At 39.8% G+C, this 19,709-nt stretch overlaps 1 protein-coding gene and 1 long non-coding RNA gene across 4 annotated transcripts in view; one reads left to right on the forward strand and one right to left on the reverse strand.

The window, feature by feature from the left end:
- Nucleotides 1–19,709, reverse strand: part of MDGA2 (MAM domain containing glycosylphosphatidylinositol anchor 2) — a 601,160-nt gene that overhangs the window by 150,481 nt on the left and 430,970 nt on the right. The window lies entirely within an intron of this gene.
- LOC148116363 (uncharacterized) lies at nucleotides 4,126–11,853 on the forward strand. The gene is made up of 2 exons (XR_015733483.1): nucleotides 4,126–4,182; nucleotides 11,431–11,853. It is a non-coding gene; the product is annotated as an uncharacterized LOC148116363 (long non-coding RNA).

The raw sequence follows: 19,709 nt of genomic DNA on the forward strand, positions 1-19,709 counted from the left end.
AGCTGCTCATTCTTCAGGCGACAGAGTAATTTCAGGTCTGCTTCAATCAGAGGTTACAAACATTGCTGCTGATATCAGAGTAATCTTAGCTAAGAATTGCATTGGGCTATTTCTCAGAAGCTGCACTATTTCATATCTTGCACTTTTGAAAGACTCATTCTTGTGCCAAATCAACAGCTCCTTTATTTAAAATAATGATACAGAATGTCTGTGCTCCCTTCCCAGCAAAAAACAAAAACCCCAACATCTGTGACTCAGCTTTAAAATGGCAAGCAGGGAGCCTACCTACCTCACAAGGAGATTTGCAAAGGAGGAAGATATAATGATCAGGTTCACACGTTGTCCTAAGACTATAAGTGACCTGTTTTCAATCAGAATAGAGCTGGAAGAACCTTTGAGGTCTTCTAGCCCAACTCCCTGCTCAAGCAGGAGACCCTCTGACAAATGACTGTCCAGTCTCTTCTTAAAAACCTCCAGTGATGAAGCACCCACAACTTCTGAAGGCAAGCTGTTCCACTGGTTAATTGTCCTCACTGTTAGGAAGTTTCTCCTTAGTTCCAGGTTGCTTCTCTCCTTGATTTATTTCCATTCATTGTTTCTTGTCCTGCCCCATTGATGCTTTGGAAAATAAGTTGACCACTCAGTCCTTCTTTTCTCTACACTAGCCAAACCCAAGTCCTGCAACCGTTCTTCATGTTTTTGTCTCCAGGCATTTAATCATCTTAGCTGCTCTTCTTTGCACTGTTTCCAAAGCCTCAACATCTTTCCTGCGATGTGATGACCAAAACTGGATGCAGTATTCTAGGTGTGCCCTTACTAAGGCTTTATAAAGTGGTACTAATATTTCACGTGATTTTGATTCTGTGCCTCTGTTTATACAACCAAGGATTGTATTAGCTTTTTTGGCTGCTGCCACACAGTGCTGGCTCAGTAATCGTCCACTAGGACTTCAAGGTCCCTCTCACAGTTACTGTTTTTGAGCCAGGTTTCACCTAATCTGTACTTGTACCTTTGGTTTTTTTCCTGCTTAAGTGTAAAACCTTGCTTTTCTCTACATTAAATTTCATTTTGTTGGAAAAGGCCCATTGTTCAAATTGGTCAAGATCTTTTTGGATCCTGAACTTTCTGGAGTGTTGGCTCTTCCTGCCAGCTTAGTGTCATCTGGAAATTTGATGAGTTCTCCTTCTATTCCCTCATTTAAGTCATTTATGAAGATATTGAAGAGCACTGGGCCAAGATGGAACCTTGTGGTATCCCACTGCTTAATTCCCTCCATGTAGATGTAGTTTTGGCTTAATGAGATGGGTGAAATGGGGCATTTTGCCTTGTTCAACAAACCATGTTTAAAAAAGCAACAACCCATTCAATGAAGAAGTTTATAAAACTTTTGGTCTTTAGGGAAGTACTTTAAAAAAAGAGTTACAGAACCAATTTGCTGTAGTGGTTTAGCCACCGGACTAGAAACCAGGAGACTGTGAGTTCTAGTACACTGAGTGAGCTTGGGCCAGTCATTCTCTTAGCTCTAGGAAAATGGGAATGGAAAATCACTTCTAAAATTTTGCCAAGAAAACTGCAGGTGCTTGTCTAGGCATTTCCCAGGAAGGCACGTGTACACACACAGATACACACAATAAGAAATATTCAGCAGGTACACATTTTCTATTTCAACAATCAAGGTTATGATATTAATGATAGATAGCAACCCTAACTGTCAGATGGGCCTTCTATAATAAGGATAAATTTGTGCCTTAATAATGCCTACAAACCTTTGAACAATGATACTCAACCACAGTGTCCTACAGGTGCATGGTCTTTCCTTGCCCTTCGCTTCAGTGGTGAAATCTATTTTTTTTTTACTACCGGTTCTGTGGGCATGGCTTGGTGGCCGTGGCAGGGGAAGGATACTGCAAAATCTCCATTCCCACCCCACTCCAGGGGAAGGATACTGCAAAATCTCCATTCCCTCCCCACTCCAGGGGAAGGATACTGCAAAATCTCTATTCCCTCCCTACTCCTCGGGGAAGGATATTCCAAAATCCCCACTCTGGGACTAGTCAGAGATGGTATTTGCCGGTTCTCCTAACTACTCAAAATTTCCACTACCGGTTTTCCAGAACCTGTCAGAACCTGCTGAATTTCACCCCTGCTTTGCTTGCCATTACCATCAACTGTGACCCTTAAAATAACATGTGAAGAGACTCTGAAACAGGATTTGAAAGCTTATAGTCTATTTATCCACTAAACATGGGGGAGGGGAGGGAGAATCAAGACTACATCTCTGACTGTTGGAAAGCAGGCATGCTTAGAACTCCTCACTACAATTTTCAAAGGCTGAAGGCAGAAAATAATTTTCCAGAACATATATCATGTTCTTCCCAGTTCTTAAGCGGATTTGCTCTATAAATCCCTGCAAGAACATAATTGCTTCAGAAACTAAACTAAACAAAAACAAACAAAAATTGCTCCTTTCCAAATTGTGTTAAATGCAAGCTAAACTCTGGGTCCATATTTAGCTTTTTTTTTTTTTTTTTTTGCTGGAAAAAAATGAAAACCTAGCTGTGTTCACACAGCAGCTGTTGAAAGTATTGGTTAGGCATCTGGAACCAGCTGCAATTTCCACACCTTTTGGAAATGCTGACCCAGAAGTGTGAATCAACAGCATAAACACATTGGGTGGATGTAGGCACATTGTCCCTAATTTTAAATGCTTGTAATAGGAATTTGTCTCATTTCTATAAAGCACAAAAAACAACAATACAGTTCTACGCTGCATAAACAGAGGGATAGAATCAAGATCACGTGAAGTGTTAATACCACTTTATAATGCCTTGGTATACTTGGAATACTGCATCCAGTTTTGGTCGCCACAATGTAAAAAAGATGTGGAGACTCTAGAAAGAGTTCAGAGAAGAGCAACAAAGAGAATTAGGGGACTGGAGGCTAAAACATATAAAGAACGGTTGCTGGAACTGGGTATGTCTAGTTTGATGAAGGTCTAAGGGTGACATGATAGCAGAGTTCCAATATCTCAGGGGCTGCTACAAAGAAGGAGTCAAACTATTCTCCAAAGCACCTGAAGGCAGAATAAGAAGCAATGGGTGGAAACTAATCAAGGAGAGAAGCAAGTTCAAACTAAGGAGAAATTTCCTGACAGTTAGAACAATTAATCAGTGGAACAACTTGCCTCCAGAAGCTGTAAATGCCCCAACACTGGAAGTTTTTAAGAAGATGTTGGATAGCCATTTGTCTGAAATAGCATTGGGTTTCCTGCCTGAACAGGGGGTTGGACTAGAAGACTTCCAAGGTCCATTCCAACTCTGTTATTCTGTTCTGCTCTGCTCTGCTCTGCTCTGCTCTGCTCTGCTCTGCTCTGCTCTGCTCTGCTCTATTCTATTCTATTCTATTCTATTCTATTCTATTCTATTCTATTCTATTCTATTCTATTCTATTCTATTCTAAATTATAGATGGGATTTTCCCTCTATTTCCCCTTTGAATAGAAGAACAAAAGATTAGACTACGTCCATTTTAGTTTAGAATTTTGTTTTTCACTGTAATCTATCTGATGCTTCTTGGGTGTTCAGTTCCAGGGAAGGAGGACAAACTATAACTTTGCTGGTCCCGATGAAGATGATTGTATACTGACAAAATCAATTCTCCCCGCCCCCCAGCAATAGTGAAAAGTGCTTCTCTTGAATGTATGCACATCACAGCTTCATCCTGCATGATAATAAATCTCTCTCTCGAAATACAATGCATAGTCAGAAGCTTAGCTATGGAAGATTCAAGGATGAGTGTCAGATACATAAAATGCTTTTATTGCAGATGTGGGGGGAAAAAAGCTCTTATGAATATAAGTTACAGCACAATCTAGGAATCAAGCAATATTTAGATTTGAGCTCCAGGGTTGAAACCTTATTTACTATTATAGAGTAACTAGCTGGATGACCGTGCTTCGCTATGAAACTATGTGATTGGGCATGATAAATTGACACTTAAAGCATCTGAGTGTGTTAATATAAGGCAACTGGCAGTTGGAACAGAGAGGGAGGGGGAATAGAATGTCCCAGCCCACAGGCCAGTGAGTCACATACTGGACACGCCCACTCTCAGTTTAACGAAGGGATAGCATCAGAGTATGTTAATATACGGCAACTGGCAGTTGGAACAGAGTTCTTTTCAGGTGGGAAGGGGGCTTAGAACGTCTAGCTGCTTAGCATCAGAGTGTGTGAATATAATACTGTATATGAAATACTAATGATCTGATGGTCATTTTGAAAAATCCTTTCTTAGCAAGCACCTAAAAGCCAAGAGGAACATATGTGCCAAATTTCATCAAGTTTGTAGGCTTTACAGTGAGATTTTGTGATGGGTGAGTGGTATTTGGTTTTTATATATAGAGATATTCTTCTGTCTTGGAAGTTGAAACACTGCATAACAATTTGATAATGGTCAAGTTTGCTTCTATCATTCCATAGACTGTTTTATACGTTGTCTTTTGTGATTTAAACTTATCCTGTTCTTTTTTGAGAAGCTCATAAACCCTATGCAACTTCTCTGGTCTTCTCCTTTTTGACCCACTCTCACTTCCTGCTTTTGTGATTTGATCCTGATTTATTCTTTTTATAAGACCAAATCATTTCTATGTACTTCTTTTGTAGTGGTTGCTCACTTTTACATTCAGGCCACTTTCATTTAGGACCCATTCATTCTTGACCTTATTGCTTTAAGTTTGGCCAAGCAACTTCTTAAGTAGTTCATTTTAACTGCACTCAACTTACTTTTATGTTTCTTCCAATATTCCTACGTATCTATTTCTGGAACTGAGCAAAAGCAACCTCCTATAGCAGGGGTGTCAAACTCGATTTCATTGAGGGTTGCATCAGGGTTGTGTTTGACCTCGGGGTGGGTGGGGGGTGGCGTGGTGGGAGTGGCAAGGATGGGCATGGCCAGCTCAATGTCACTCGTGTCAGGGCGCCTGTGGTGGCCTGAGTGCTCTGCCAGCGAAAACAGGGTCCTGAGCTCCATTTTCGGCTGCGATGGTCTCCTAAAACCCTCTGCCAGCAAAAACGGACCTCGGGAGGGCTGCATGCGGCCCTCCCGAGCTCTGTTTTTGTTGGCAGAGACATCGCGGGCTGGTCCTTCACTGTTTCCAAGGCAGCCCCACAGGCCAGATCTAAGCACCCTGCCAGCCAGATTCGACCTACGACCTTGAGTATGACACCTTTGTCCTATAGGCAGCCATTTTTACATATTATTGCTAATGTTCTCCCAGTTTTTGCCTCCTTATATTACTCCATTCATTTCCCCATCTTCAATACACATTCTATCAAGGTACACAAATTAACTTGCTCTCTCTTTTCACATTTAACAATTAGTGATTGTCCACTCCATTTTTTCTTTTTTGAAAACTCATCTACTTTGATACCTGTACTTTCAGACCTATATATATCTTTTAATTTCACAGTACACATAGGTTATACACCTATACAACAAACAAATGAGGTTTTTACGGGTAGTCCTTGAATTATGAACCCACAATTGAGCCCAACATTTATGTTGCTAAGTGAGACACTTGTTAAGTGAGTTTTTCTCCATTTTAAGACCTTTCTTGCCACAATTGTTAAGTGAATCATTGTAGTTGTTACATTAGTAACCTGGTTGTTAAGTGAATCTGGCTTCCCCATTGATCAGAAGATCGCAAAAGGTGATCACATGACTCCGGGACATTGCAACCGTCATAAATATGAATCAGTTGTCAATATCTGAATTTTGTGACCATGGGGATGCTACAAGTGTGAAATATGGTCATAAGTTGTTCTGCCCAGCTACGGGTCCCAAGAAGTGTAGCACACACACACAGCTCCAAAAACTCCATTTAATACAAACAGACCCCTTTCAAAATGCAGGCTTTAACCACAAATGTCCTTATCAGCCTGCTATGAATTACAGAGATTAAACAAAGTCCGACAAAAGTTGGCAATCAGCCCAGAAACCAAGTTGTAACAAAAAACTCACTCTCAAAATGCTCTGCCTAGGACCAAACATTGTTTCCAGCAATGTTTACTATCTGTGTGCAAACTTAAATAGCCTAAGGGAGTGGCCAATTATCCTCAAGCCTTACTCTCAAGGAGACCTCCTCCTGAGTAGCCACTCCAGCCTTTTGGCAGCCCTGCGTGCTCGAGCATTGAGAAGAGGCTCCTCCACTTCACTCTCTTCACTTGAAGGAGCCTCTGGAGGTTCTGAAGGCCCTGGCTGAGTCTCTGCCTCTGGCACCACGTCCTCTTCAGCCTCCTCACTGTCCGACTCGAGTGCCGGCTGCACAGGCTGCTGGCGCGACACCACACCAGCCTCCTCATCGTTGGGATCAGCCACAATCCGCGCAGGCTGCTGGCGGGCCACAACACAAGTCACTTTTTTTCAGTGCCATTGTAATTTTAAATGGTCATTAAATGAAATGTTGTAAGTCGAGGACTACCTGTACATAAGAACTCAGCATTGTCTGCCTATACATATGAAATTCGTTTCTCCAGTAAATTGATCTTTATGTCACAACAACGATTTTTGAACATTCATCCATAAACAGAATATCACATATGCTTGCTACATAATCTCCCTCTTTGGTATTGTATCATTTGCTAAGCACTTCATTCATGTTCATACATGCTTTGCTTCCTTTTTATACATATCTGAGATAGCACTCATGAACATATTCCATAATTCTAAAGCTATTCACTGTATCATACATTTGCTAAACTAACAAGCATACAATAAATATTCCCTTTCTCACATTTGTTCATTTTTCAATGGCCTCTGAAGATCATCTGAACATCCAGGGGTGGGATTCAGCCAGTTCAGACTGGTTCGGGTGAACCGTTAGCTCCGACGATCAGCTGAGAGCGAATCGGTTTGCTCCGACTATCAGCTGGGCCCGCCCACCCGCCCCTGAGTTATACCGACTTATATTTCCTTTGTTTGAAGCCCAGCTGATAGGCGTGGCAGAGCGGATTGCCGTGCCTCAGCTGTTTTACTCACCGGGGCTACAGTAAAAGGTAAGTTTTAGAGCTGTTTTCAAAACATACCGCACACGTGCAGAGCACGTGTTTGGCACACGTGTGTAGTGAACCGGTTGCTACACCAGTAAGTTTTAGAGCTGTTTTCAAACGCATTGCATGTGCGCAGAGCGTACTCTCAGCGAACCGGCTGTTACACCGGTTGAATCCCACCACTGTGAACATACACAGTGAGTTGTGGGAACCCTGCACCAAAACCCTTCCAAAATTTTGCTCATTGTCAGTTTCTGTTTATTTTCAACCAGAATGCTGCCAAATACATTTCCAGGCATACTTAACAAACAGCTCCTTTATAATTATACAACATAAATGTTGCATGGCTGCTATTTATTGGTAAATTAATTTCTGGCTAATATAATTTGAATGGTTACATTTCACTGCCTATGGTTACATTTCACTGCCTATGTTCCGTCATAGCAATTCTGAAAGTAAATGTGGCATCAGATCCTTGCAAACTGATTATGTGAACATCATTCCAAAGCATAATTTTTCATATTTCCTAATCACTGTTACTTTCACTGTGGTACCACTTAATACAACTCTTTTCGCTGAGTTCAAAGTAGTTTCCATGTCCCTTTTCCTTATGTCCCTTTTTACTTTGATTCTGTTTGGGATCTTCTAATATATATTTGTGCAAGATTTACACTTCTTCTTCTGCATTCTACTCATTCTACTTTCACTTTTCTTTCCCCTACCAATAAATGGTCTGCTCCACATTTGAAACCTCTCTTCACCCTTGTCGTCTTCACTCATTCCCTCCATCTTTCATCATAAAAATCCAATGAACTATGCTATTCTGTAATTTCTCCCATGTAATAGGAGTATATTTTGTAATCTGCATTTATGTAAATCATTCATTCAAGGAAAACAGATATTTTTATAAGTAGATGCCCATTATTTGTGCTTCATGAATGCTTCATGCTTCAGTCTTCTGCATTTGTCATGCCCCAACATACGAACTTTATATACCGTTGTTGCTCTCTAGCCCCATCTAGTGGCTTGAGGGACAAATATGCCCCAATGTATGATCTTTATATATGGTTTTAGCTCTCTAGCCATATCTAGTGGCCGGAATGACAAATACCAAGTATATTGTTTGAAGCAGACCCCACCCTTTTACCCATTCTCTCGCACTCTCAAAACAAGTGCATGCTGGGAAGCCAGACTCCATTTCCTTTAGCATTTGGAGAAGACAGAAGCACAAGAAGAATCCGTCTTAATCTGTGGTACATGGTCATCCAAGGACAAACCCACATCCCACACACAGAGCATCGCTGGTGAGATTTAAATTGATTGCATTTATTAATTGTTATGCTCAGAAGTAATTTGATACTGTTCTATCTTGTATTTGGTTCTCATTGTATGTATCCCTATTTTCCCCCGTTTCACCATATCCTGTTTGTTCAATAAAGCATTCAGATCTACACACACAGTCTGTTTTATTGGAGAATAGGTGGGTTTAGCTGCATGTTGAGCTGCACACAAACTAATGTGTAGTCAGGACAGGACAGTATTTCTCACCTCATTCTCATCTATCCACTTAACAAAATCATTTTTCCTCTGGATCACATTTATTCTGAATTTTACCCAGTGGTGAAATCCATTTTTTTTTACTACTGGTTCTGTGGGTGTGGCTTGGTGAGCATGGTGTGGCTTGGTGGGCGTGGCTTAGTGGGCATGGCAGGGGAAGGATACTGCAAAATCTTCATTCCCATCCCACTCTGGGGTCAACCAGGGGTGGTATTTGCTGGTTCTCTGAACTACTCAAAATTTCCACTACCGGATCTCCAGAACCTGTCAGAACCTGCTGGATTTCGCTCCTGATTTTACCCCAAACCCACCCACTCTGGAAACTGGATATTGTGTGAGCAAGCTTTTGGTCTAATTCAGCATAATCCTTCTGTTCTTTATCTATAAGAACAGAAGGACTATGGTGAATTAGACTAAAACATCTGTTAAAGGAACGGGATTGGCTGCGTTCTTCAGGCTGAAAAGGAATAGTATGGCTGTTTGTATATTATTGGATGGTAGGTGATTTGCTCGCAATAGATTTTTGGTGTTTGTGCGTGTGTGTTTTTGTTGCTGTAATTGGCTGCCCATGTTAATCCATCAGTGTTGCAAAGTGTCACCAACCATATGGGCTGCTATGATTCCCATGGGAACTTCTCCTACGATGACAGCAGCCTTATGTACCCAGGTGATCTAATGGCCAATTTCAATGCAAATGCTTTGACAAGCTACCTAATTGCATGGGAACCAAACATGAGGAAGAAGCTCTGTGGTGAAAGATACACCAGAAGGATAATGAGCTACGCCGTCAGATTACATACAGCATGAATATTTTATCTGGCTAAATAAATACCGCTCAGAGTATCATGGGATTGTCCATGTGGTGTTGCTCTTGCATTCTCAAATTATTTGAAAACAACAAAAGATCTAAGAAACTTCCTTTGAGTAAATGTGCACCTTTTATTTGCTGAATTAGCCACAAATCACAAAGAGACATGTATGCATGTGTGTCAAGAGAAGTTGTGTGTATGAGGGGGTTGTGTGTGTGTGTGTGTGTGTGTGTGTGTGTGTGTGAGAGAGAGAGAGAGAGAGAGAGAGAGAGAGAGAGAGAGAGAGAGAGAGAGAGAGAGAGAGAGAGAGAGAGATCTGTTCTCAAGAGACTATGATTTGCCACAGTGACAGACTTCTTTAAAGTTCCATGAAGCCTGCATAATTTATGGCTCTTCAAAATAGCTCACTCCGTAGCCCATGTTTTATGCATTATTTCTCCATCCATACTTCATACTTTGGTTGAGGTAGTTTGCATAGTGGAGACGTATTGCTCTAAAATAGTAATGCATCATTGGATGCTGGTACAATCACTTCACTTTGCATTCTTGGCCAGGGTCAGTGGTGGTCGAAAGAAAAGAAAAATAAAACTTTTTTTCCCCGGAAAGGAAAAAAAAAATGAAAGAAAACAAAACATGTTTCCACAATGCAAGTAAACCCATGGAGTGGCGTGTAACTCCAACTGGGTGAATGAAGGCATGAAAATAAAAATGAAAGGATGTAGGCAAAAGGTGAGAGAAAAGAAATGACAGACTTATGTAAGCATTGCCAATGGAAAAAATACTCAAAAACTGTTTCCTAACTTTTACAGCTTTTCTACAACCTCAAAGAAAATAATGCAGATATTACCTGAGGAGAAAGTGCTACATCAGGAGTGTCAAACTCAAGGCCCATGGGTCGGATACGGCCCATGGGGTGTTTACATCTGGCCACGGCCCCACTCTGAAACAGCAGAGGACTGGCCTGTGGTGCCTCTCCCAGTGAAAACAGAGCTCAGGAAAGCTGCACGCAACCTGCCCAGGCTCTGTTTTTGGCCATGATGGCCTCCTGTGGAGCCTTCTGTGAGTGAAAATGGAGCCTGGGGAGGCCCCGTGCTACCTCTCCGCACTCCGATTTCACTGGCAGAGGGCTCCAGGAGGCTATCAGGGCTGAAAACAGAGCCTCGATGAGTGACATTGGCCACACACCCCAGCCCCCCACCTGGCTACACACCCCGGCCCCCCAAGGTCAAACACAGCCCTGATGCGGCCCTCAATGAAATTGAGTTTGACACCCCTGTGCTACATCGTTCAGCCTTTTCTTTCAGAGGGATATTAGCCTTTTTAACTTGCTATTTCTACTTTTTTTAAAAAAAATGAAAAAAGATACAGTTGTGATTCGATGATTTCTTACTCAATATTGGTGAAGTGACTTTGGGGACAGAAGAGATTTAAAGGAAAAGATCTAGAAATAGTTTGCTGCTATTATTCCATACCATCTCCAATTACAAAAAAAGGTAAGTATTAAATAAAAGCAGTTGATCAATTCCTTAAAGACTTGTGGCTGAACTTACTGTAATGTTAGCAACACAGGTAGTCCTCGACTTACAACGGTTCATTTAGTGACCGTTCAAAGTTACAACGGCACTGAAAAAAGCGACTTATGACTGTTTTTCACACTTATGACCTTTGCAGCATTCCCGTGGTCACATGATCAACATTCAGATGCTTAGCAAGTGGTTCATAGTTATGACGGTTGCAGTGTCCCAGGGTCATGTGATCAGCTTTTGTGAAGTTCTGACAAGCAAGGTCAACAGGGAATTCACTTAACAACCATGTTACTAATTTAACAGATGCAATGATTCACTTAACAGGCGTGGCAAGAGAAATTGTAAAATGAGGCAAACTCATTTGTTACAAAATATTTCACTTAGCAACCTAAATTTTGGGCTCGATTGTGGTCATAACTCGAGGACTACCTGTACATGTTCCTGAGCATGGATGAACCCAAAATTGTAAAGCTTTTAGCTTTTGTTTTTATAGGACTTGAATCTAAATCGAATGAGGGAAGACTGAAGGAATGAAACATGATTCATCTTGAGGAGCCTGAAGGGAGATATAAATGTCTGAAGATGTGTCACACAGAAGAAGGTTACAGCTGTCCTCCGTATTCCAGAATGCAGGTCGTAGAATAATGATCTAAGTTGCAGGAAGGTACATTCTGGATGAACATTAGAAAAATTCCCTGATAGAAAGAGCAGTTTGACAGTGGAACCAATTACTAGCATTGAGGTGGGTTGCCTTCAAGGGATCTGTCAAGATGTAAGAGCTAGACAGCCATCTGTTGAGATGATTTAATTTGGATTCCTGCATTAAGACCAGATTCTGTTTAAATGGTTCCTCCCATTTCTATGACACCATCTGATTGAAATCACTTTATTTCAGTATTAAAGAAAAGGGAAATTATTGTGTATATGGATATATTTTGTTTGAGGGCATATTTTTAATGCATTTCCTCAGAACACCTTTCAGCAACTACACAAGAGTGAATGTTCCTCTCATCCTAAAAGTACCCACTCATGCTCTTCAGAGATGATAGTTGTGATTGTGTTGGGAGTATAAAGGGAAAATGGCAAACTTATATTCAACTCTTATCCCTTCTGGTTTTGAATGAAAATGCGTAATCCTTCCTAGACTTTGCTTTGAAAAACTGAAAGTAGTTTATTTTTAGGGTGCAGTATTCCCTCAAATGAACTTCCAACTGCGTTTTCAAAGGACACAGAGAAGTCTTCAATGCAAAGAAGTCTATAAAGTCAAAACTATGAGTAAACTTTGAAGGAAAAGCTTATGTTTAGCCTGCACAGGAAAAGCGATAACATTTCAGAAATCATTTCATAATGGCCAGTGGAGAGGACCAACATTTCTTTTCTTCTAAACAACAGCATAGGAGTAGATTTCCAAAATAGGCAAAATATCAATTTCAATGGACCATGAATTTATTTTTTGATGATAAGAAATCCAGTATATTTTATTTATTTATTGAATTTATATTGCCCCCTATTCGCACATGGCGACTCAAGGCGGCTTACAGAATATTAAACCTCACTTAAAACAATAAAACTAATAAAAAAGAATCAAATATATAATATAATATAATATAATATAATATAATATAATATAATATAATAATATAATATAATATAATATAATATAATATAATATAATATAATATAATATAATATAATATAATATAATATAATATAATATAATATAATCACCCTCTGCCCCGGCGACAGCAGATCACATGAGCCATTTAATGGGCTCCATCCCACTCTCGGTTCCCCAGGCCTTCTGGCAGAACCAGGTCTTTAGCCCCTTCTGGAAGAATGCTAGAGTGAGGGTTATTCTAATCTCTGGGGGAATGATGTTCCAGAGAGAGGGAGCCACCACGAAGGCCCTTCTTCTGGGTCCCATTAGGTGTATCTCCCTAGGGGATGGGACCTGCAGCATTCCCTGCCTCCCCACTCTGATGGGTCAGGTAGATGTGACCGGCAAGAGACGGTCCCTCAGATAACCTGGTCCCAAGCCATGAAAGGCTTTAAAGGTGACACCAGCACCTTGAATTGCACCCGGAAGCAAATCGGCAGTCAATGCAGCTCCTGCAGGAGAAGTGATACATGTTCACACATGTGCACACATGTTCACACATGTGCACACACACACATAAATATTCATTAGAATATTATTAGAAATGATATTTAACATTGATAGAAATTTTCTATTTTGAAAAGTTTACTTTAAATTTACTTTTACTTCCAGTTTCTATTGCATAGATACCACTGTACTATCCTTGATATTCTACAAAGTATTATTTTTATTCTATAATAAAATAAAAAGAGTTTGTGTGTGTGGGAGGGGTGGGGATGGAATAAATGTGGCCCAGACTTCTATAGCAAAGTTATATCATTTTAATTGATTATTTTATTTTATTATTACTTTTTATTTTATTAGATTTATAGGCTGGCCCTCTCACTATCAAGCGACTGGGCAACTTGCAATGTCAAAAATTGTAGTAATCTATTAAATCATTACAGACTTCAAGCTGCTGGATTTCATATACACTGAAACAGTGCACTTTGCATTATTTAAAATGCTATTATTTAAGGGTAGATTTATTAAGAAATGCATAGAGCAGCAAAGCATCACTTCTATGTAAACTACATTTTGACAGATACAAGGAGAATTTGTGAAGACTCTTCCCTTCATCTATGTCCAACACACATCACCATTTTTTTTAATGTGGGTTTATTTAAATCAGCTACTTGCAAAGACAGATTTTGTTCTGAACTGATTAGTTTATATGCTGAAGCAATGAAATGTGGAAAAACAAGTCTCTTATTCTGGAGGCTCACTTGCACTGTGAATTTTGATCTCTCTCCTGCTCCATGTAATTTTTGCATCGTTGCCCAGATAGACACAAAGATCAACAGTAAGAGAGGATATACAGTTCAAAAAGAATATAGAGTAGTGGCCAAAATTGTGGAAGCCTTTTGGGAAAAGTGTATTTTTGAGGTTTGATGACTAATAACACCACTTTTTTTCGGAATTTCTTGATAATCCTATTCCACTGCTGGAATGGCCTGGGAATAGCCCAGACCTTAACCCAATTGAAAAATCTATGGAGCCGACTAAAGAAACTTGTTAGCCAGAAGCGACCCAGCAATAAAACCCAGTTAATAGAAGCAATCATTCAATCTTAGTTTCACATTATAACAGCTGCAGAACTAAAAGACTTGGTTCACTCCATGGGAAGATGTTGTAAGGCCATAATTCATGCTAAAGGTTACCCAACTATTAACTGACATGGTGATAATTTTTGTATAGCTCGTTTTTTTCTATGTGGTTCACTTTTCTTCTTTATACTGTAACTGCTATTCTAATAGTAAATCTTTCATAAAAGTTATTGCATTACATTCTTGATTGAATTATCTTTCCATTGATATCTAAGTTTATGGTACTACTCCAAAAAAAAAAAAAAAGAAAGAAAAGAAAAAAAAAGAAAGAAAGAAAGAAAAAGTGGTGCTATTGCTAGTTTTAGAAAATACACTTTGCCCAAAACGTTTCCACAATTTTGGCCACTACTGTATTACTTGTTCATGAACAGTTTGGGGTATATCTTCATCAGACTGCAACATTTTCTTTTATATTGTATCAGAAAAAAATGGCAAGAAATAGGTGAGAAGAGTCTTCACAAATTCTCCCTGTATCTGTTCACACTTGACCAAATATTAATTAAATGAGCCTGTATGTTTAATAAGAGACAATGGACACTTCTCCCTTTCTCTTCAAGATGTAGCTTAGATAGAATTGAAGCTTTTGCTACTCCATACCTTTCATAATAAATATATCTTTTTACTTTAAACAATAGATGGCTGTTGACATTCATGATTAGCTGAGCTAAGTTTATTGCGTAATACGATCATGTCTCTTTTTTTGAATGGGACTTGTTATTAAGTCAGTCTGTATTTGTTTGGCACTCTGCATATGCTTAAGAATGCATCTTTTAGCAAGGCTGCTAAAACATATCAAGTTCTTTTAACAGCTTTTTGTAGGATTTAGCCTCCAGTTTTTAACCATCCTTATTACTCTTCTCTGTTTCCAGTTCCTCAATATCCCTTGTGGGAACCAGAACTGGCCACTATAATCCAGATGTGGTCTGACTAGTAGAGCATACAGCAGTGCACTTCCCATGATCTTAACACTATACTTCGGTTGATGCAGCCCAAAACCACAATGGCTCTTCTGGCAGCTGCATCACATTGCTGGCTCATGCTTAATCTGCCGTCTTCATTTCTGCCATCAACGTATCTAATCCCTTGTAAAAGCCATCTGAGTCTGTGCCATCACATCTTGTAACAGTGAATCTCATAAATGATGGGCACAAAGGAAGGGAACTGGCACAACTGTGAATTTCTAGAAACTGCTTATCTGGAACTGTTGGATACATTAGGCAAATCCAGCAACATTCCCCTTGCTCTGAATCGCGGCACTGCGATTGTCACTCAACTAAAACCAGAACCGTAGAAAGGCACTGTGGGCTATGAAACACAAATAGAGGGAATCAAGCATTTGTGATGGCCTTTCTTTATAACAAAAGTTCACAGAGCAATTTGCTGGTAATTTAGATAATGCAACAACTGAGCAGTAATCACTTATGCCTAATTTCTCACAAATTGGAATTATCCAGGGTTTGCAATTTTTACCTGCCATTGATTCTTCCTAACGGGGTTCATATGTATAAGGCTTGTAAGATAGGATAGCCATTTGTAACATCATCAGCTAAGTGACAGATTCCAATGGCAAGTCTGTCCTTCTCTGCACAGAACATCTTTTTCTGTATGATATGCTGGGAGAGGTAAAATGCAAAACTCACACAAACTCACACTAAATATGGGAAGCAGGCATCCACCTCTTTATCTCCCCAGTGATGGTCAGTTCTGTTTTGGGCCAATATTTTCATCAATTAAGGCCTACTATTTCTGATTTTGGGTTAAGAACCAAGAATGACACATGAAGTCACTTAAGAGCAGTTTCCTTTATTGTTCTTCACCTATAGACAGAATCTTGCCAGACTAAAGCAACCATTTGCATAACTACAAGTTCTCTAGGAAAAGTTAGGGAGGAACTATTATAGATCTTTTTTATGTCCCAAACTTTCCAAGCTCTGCTGCCTTCTTGCCCTTTGGAAATCAGCCCCTCCCTCCTGGGAATCCAGAATATATTTCACCACATTTTGGCAGGAATTAAAATAGGGACACCTTTTCTAGTATACACATTTTTGGCAAAGGAGTATATTGCAGGCTTTTTTCCTCTAGGATGATACTTTTTTTTTTAAAATGCCCACTTTTGTGCTGATTTCCTCTTAATATATGCATTTTGGGGTACATTTTTCCTATGGGGACTGTGAAAAGTGTAGGTTTAGAACACACATGTGAAATGCCCTACTTAACCATATAGGGTAATCTAAAAACATGGGTTGAACAGATTTCATTGGCTGAATTACTCTCTTTCACTAATTAACATTCCATTCATATTCACTATGAAAACTGGGATGGATGCCAAAGCATCACCTCTAGGAAGCTACCAGATCAAACATTTGCATCTAAGCCCAATGCTCGGTATGGAGCTATTATTATTTTTAATGTATGGCATTGTTACAGTAGCCAGGAGACCACAATGCTATTGCAGAGTAATAGTTTAGCTTGCCAAGGTACCGGCCCTGTTATAGGACACGCTTGCGCACTTGCGTCACAGGAGGGTGAGCTGGCTTTGCACCAGAGAGAAAGATGAGCAGCTCTTCCTGCAGCATCACTCAAAGCGCCCTCCCTTCCTGGAGCCACCTCACAAACAGGTACCGCAACCGGGAAGATTCAGAGCCATCAGGAATCTGACTACCTGCACAGAGCACCAACTCATCTCCCCATCAAAGTGGTACCTATCTATCTACTTGCATAGAATATGCTTTCAGTGTATGCTCATAGGAATATCAATGTTAAGAATGAAATACACGGTCTATGTGTCACACCTTGGGAAGCACACAAGCATGTCATATGATAGGGCTGGTAACTTGGCAAGCCAAACTACCTATCTGCAATAGCATCTGCAGGATCTTGTTGCTTTTATCCTAAAGATGAAAGCTGTGTTCTGCTGCAAGCTCCATCCCCTTTGAAAATGCATGTGATGTCACAATGCTTGTAGAAAAGGTTTATGACATGCCATAACTTTTATTTTTGTCAGTTTGAACCCTTCTGGTTCTCCCCAGAGAAACTGCTGTCTTTTGCTTTGGAAAAGAATTCTTCAAGCAGCGTGCGAGTCACCTGTAGTTCCTTACAATGATAGTTTTTCACTGAATTCAGAATGTAATAGAAGAAAAATAACCCACATTTTGTAGGTGTTTTCTCAAAGGAATCAGGGAAATTTTAGGCAGGGTTGGCATGAGATACACTATCAGACACCTAAAAGTGTAGCAGCTGTATTTGCAAAACCACTAAACTTGATAATTTAACCTCAATTTTTGTACTTTAGCATGGCGTGTGAATTTTGCCCATTTGTTGAATGTATGATTCAGTGAATTGTGGGAACCCAGAAATGGGATTAATTCAGCAACCAGTTGAGCATATTTTGTGATTGCAACCATATGCTTTCAGCCTTAAAACTAATTTGAGATAAATTTAGTAGCTCTTGTCTGAGCAAAACCATAAATTTACAAGTGCCACTTCATTCGCTGTGTGTATGTCTTCAATTAAATTGCACATATTTGAGGAATACATTACAAAAAACAGCATATATTCCTGCTCACATTTTAGTTTGGTAAATCAGTTCCGAAGGCTTGGGCAGCATGTTCTTTGAAATTGTGAAACTGTGGTTTATTCTAATAAACCGTTCAGCAAATCATGGTTAGCACTAGACTCCAATAATCATAAAGTAAGATTACATCATGAGGACCTGAATGCTTATTAATCTGATTTATTACTGCACTCTAATTAATGTGATTTGTTATTGTGATACATTATTATTTCTTATTTATAGGAAATCAAAATCAAATGAAACAAAATGATTACTTAAAAAGTAGAGATGCCCTTGAGTAAATTTGTCTCTCTTAATAACATATTTTGTACTTTTCTCAGCAAAACATGAAAATGTCTTGCCCTGGCCTTGACTTTCTGCAAAGTGTTTTATTACCTCCCTACTCTGGCCTATACAGCTAAATTTCTTGGAATTCACCACTGTGCAGCAACTCAAGAAAAGACATTTTTGATACAACCAAAGTATGCTATTACCTAATAGGGTAATTCCCACAAATTTTAATTACGTACCGATAGGTACGTAAATATAAGTTGCTCTTCTACTGAAAACAAACTATGGAGCCTTTGGTGCTCTCTGAGCTTAATGGCTTGCTTGCAGACATTACATTACCAGACTAGATAATTTCTTCAGAGCCAACTACTTTTCTGTGTGGCACTAAAGAAGTTATTTAGTTTGGTAACAAAATATCTAAATATCAAATAAATATCAAAATATTAGGGACGTGGTGGCTCAGTGGCTAAGACACTGAGCTTGTCGATCGAAAGGTCGGCAGTTCAGGGGTTCGAATCCCTAGTGCCGCATAACGAGGTGAGCTCCCGTTACTTGTCCCAGCTTCTGCCAACCTAGCAGTTTGAAAGCACGTAAAAAATGCAGGTAGAAAAATAGGGACTACCTTTGGTGGGAAGGTAACAGTGTTCTGTGCGCCTTTGGCATTTAGTCATGCCAACCACATGACCACGGAGACGTCTTCGGACAGTGCTGGCTCTTCGGCTTTGAAACAGAGATGAGCACCGCCCCCTAGAGTTGGGAATGACTAGCTCATATCTGTGAGGGGAACCTTTACCTTTACCTTAACAAAATATCTGCAAGCAAATAACCACACTCAAAGGGCACCATGGTTTCCATGGTTTAATTATGGCTTGTTCCAAGTCTCATGCATTTGGGGCACCAGGCTTTTAATTGAACCTGCAATGCTGTACTTCATTTTTCTTAAAGTGCAATGATTTTATGGTTTTACAATGATATAATTTTATTATTATTGAAATTTCAAGCCTAGTTTGCACTTCTGATATTGGATTATCATACTCATGAATGATGAAATGAAGTTAGTAAATAAGTAAATGTCACAATGGTTGTTTATCGGTTTCCACCATAGAGACAAAATGAGTCCAAATACCATTTGCTGGAGACTACAAGAAGGATGTGTGTGTGTGTAGGGGGGTGATTTTTACAGTGATTAAAGACACTGTTAGCTGGAAAGCTGACAGCCTAGGTTTGAGATCTGAGCACTGCATGATGGGGTGAGCTCCCGTTCTTGCCTCAGCTCCTGCCCACCTAGCAGTTTAAAAACATGAAAATTCTATTAGATAAATAGGTACCACTTCCAGTGGGATGGTAACATCGTTTTTGTGCATTTTGCTGTATAGTCATGCTGGCTACATGACCACAGAAGCATCCTTGGACAACACTGGCTCCTTTGGCTAAGAAATGGAGATGAACACCGCCCGCGAGAGTCGGACATGATTGGACAGGGGAAATCTTTAATTTTAAAAGAAGGATGTTGGACTCTGCCATGTCAGAATGCTCCCTATCATTTTTTAGATTTTAATTTTAATTGTTAGGTATGTGTCCCATTTTAAAGGAGATAAAGATGACTTACATGGAGTTTTCCCTCCATTTTAACTTCACAGCAAGAACTCTATGAAGAGGGAGGGAGGGAGGGAGGGAGGGAGGGA

Source organism: Pantherophis guttatus, chromosome 1, assembly GCF_059756535.1.
Source record: "Pantherophis guttatus breed Tessera chromosome 1, ASM5975653v1, whole genome shotgun sequence".
In the NCBI taxonomy this organism is placed as follows: Eukaryota; Metazoa; Chordata; class Lepidosauria; order Squamata; family Colubridae; genus Pantherophis; species Pantherophis guttatus.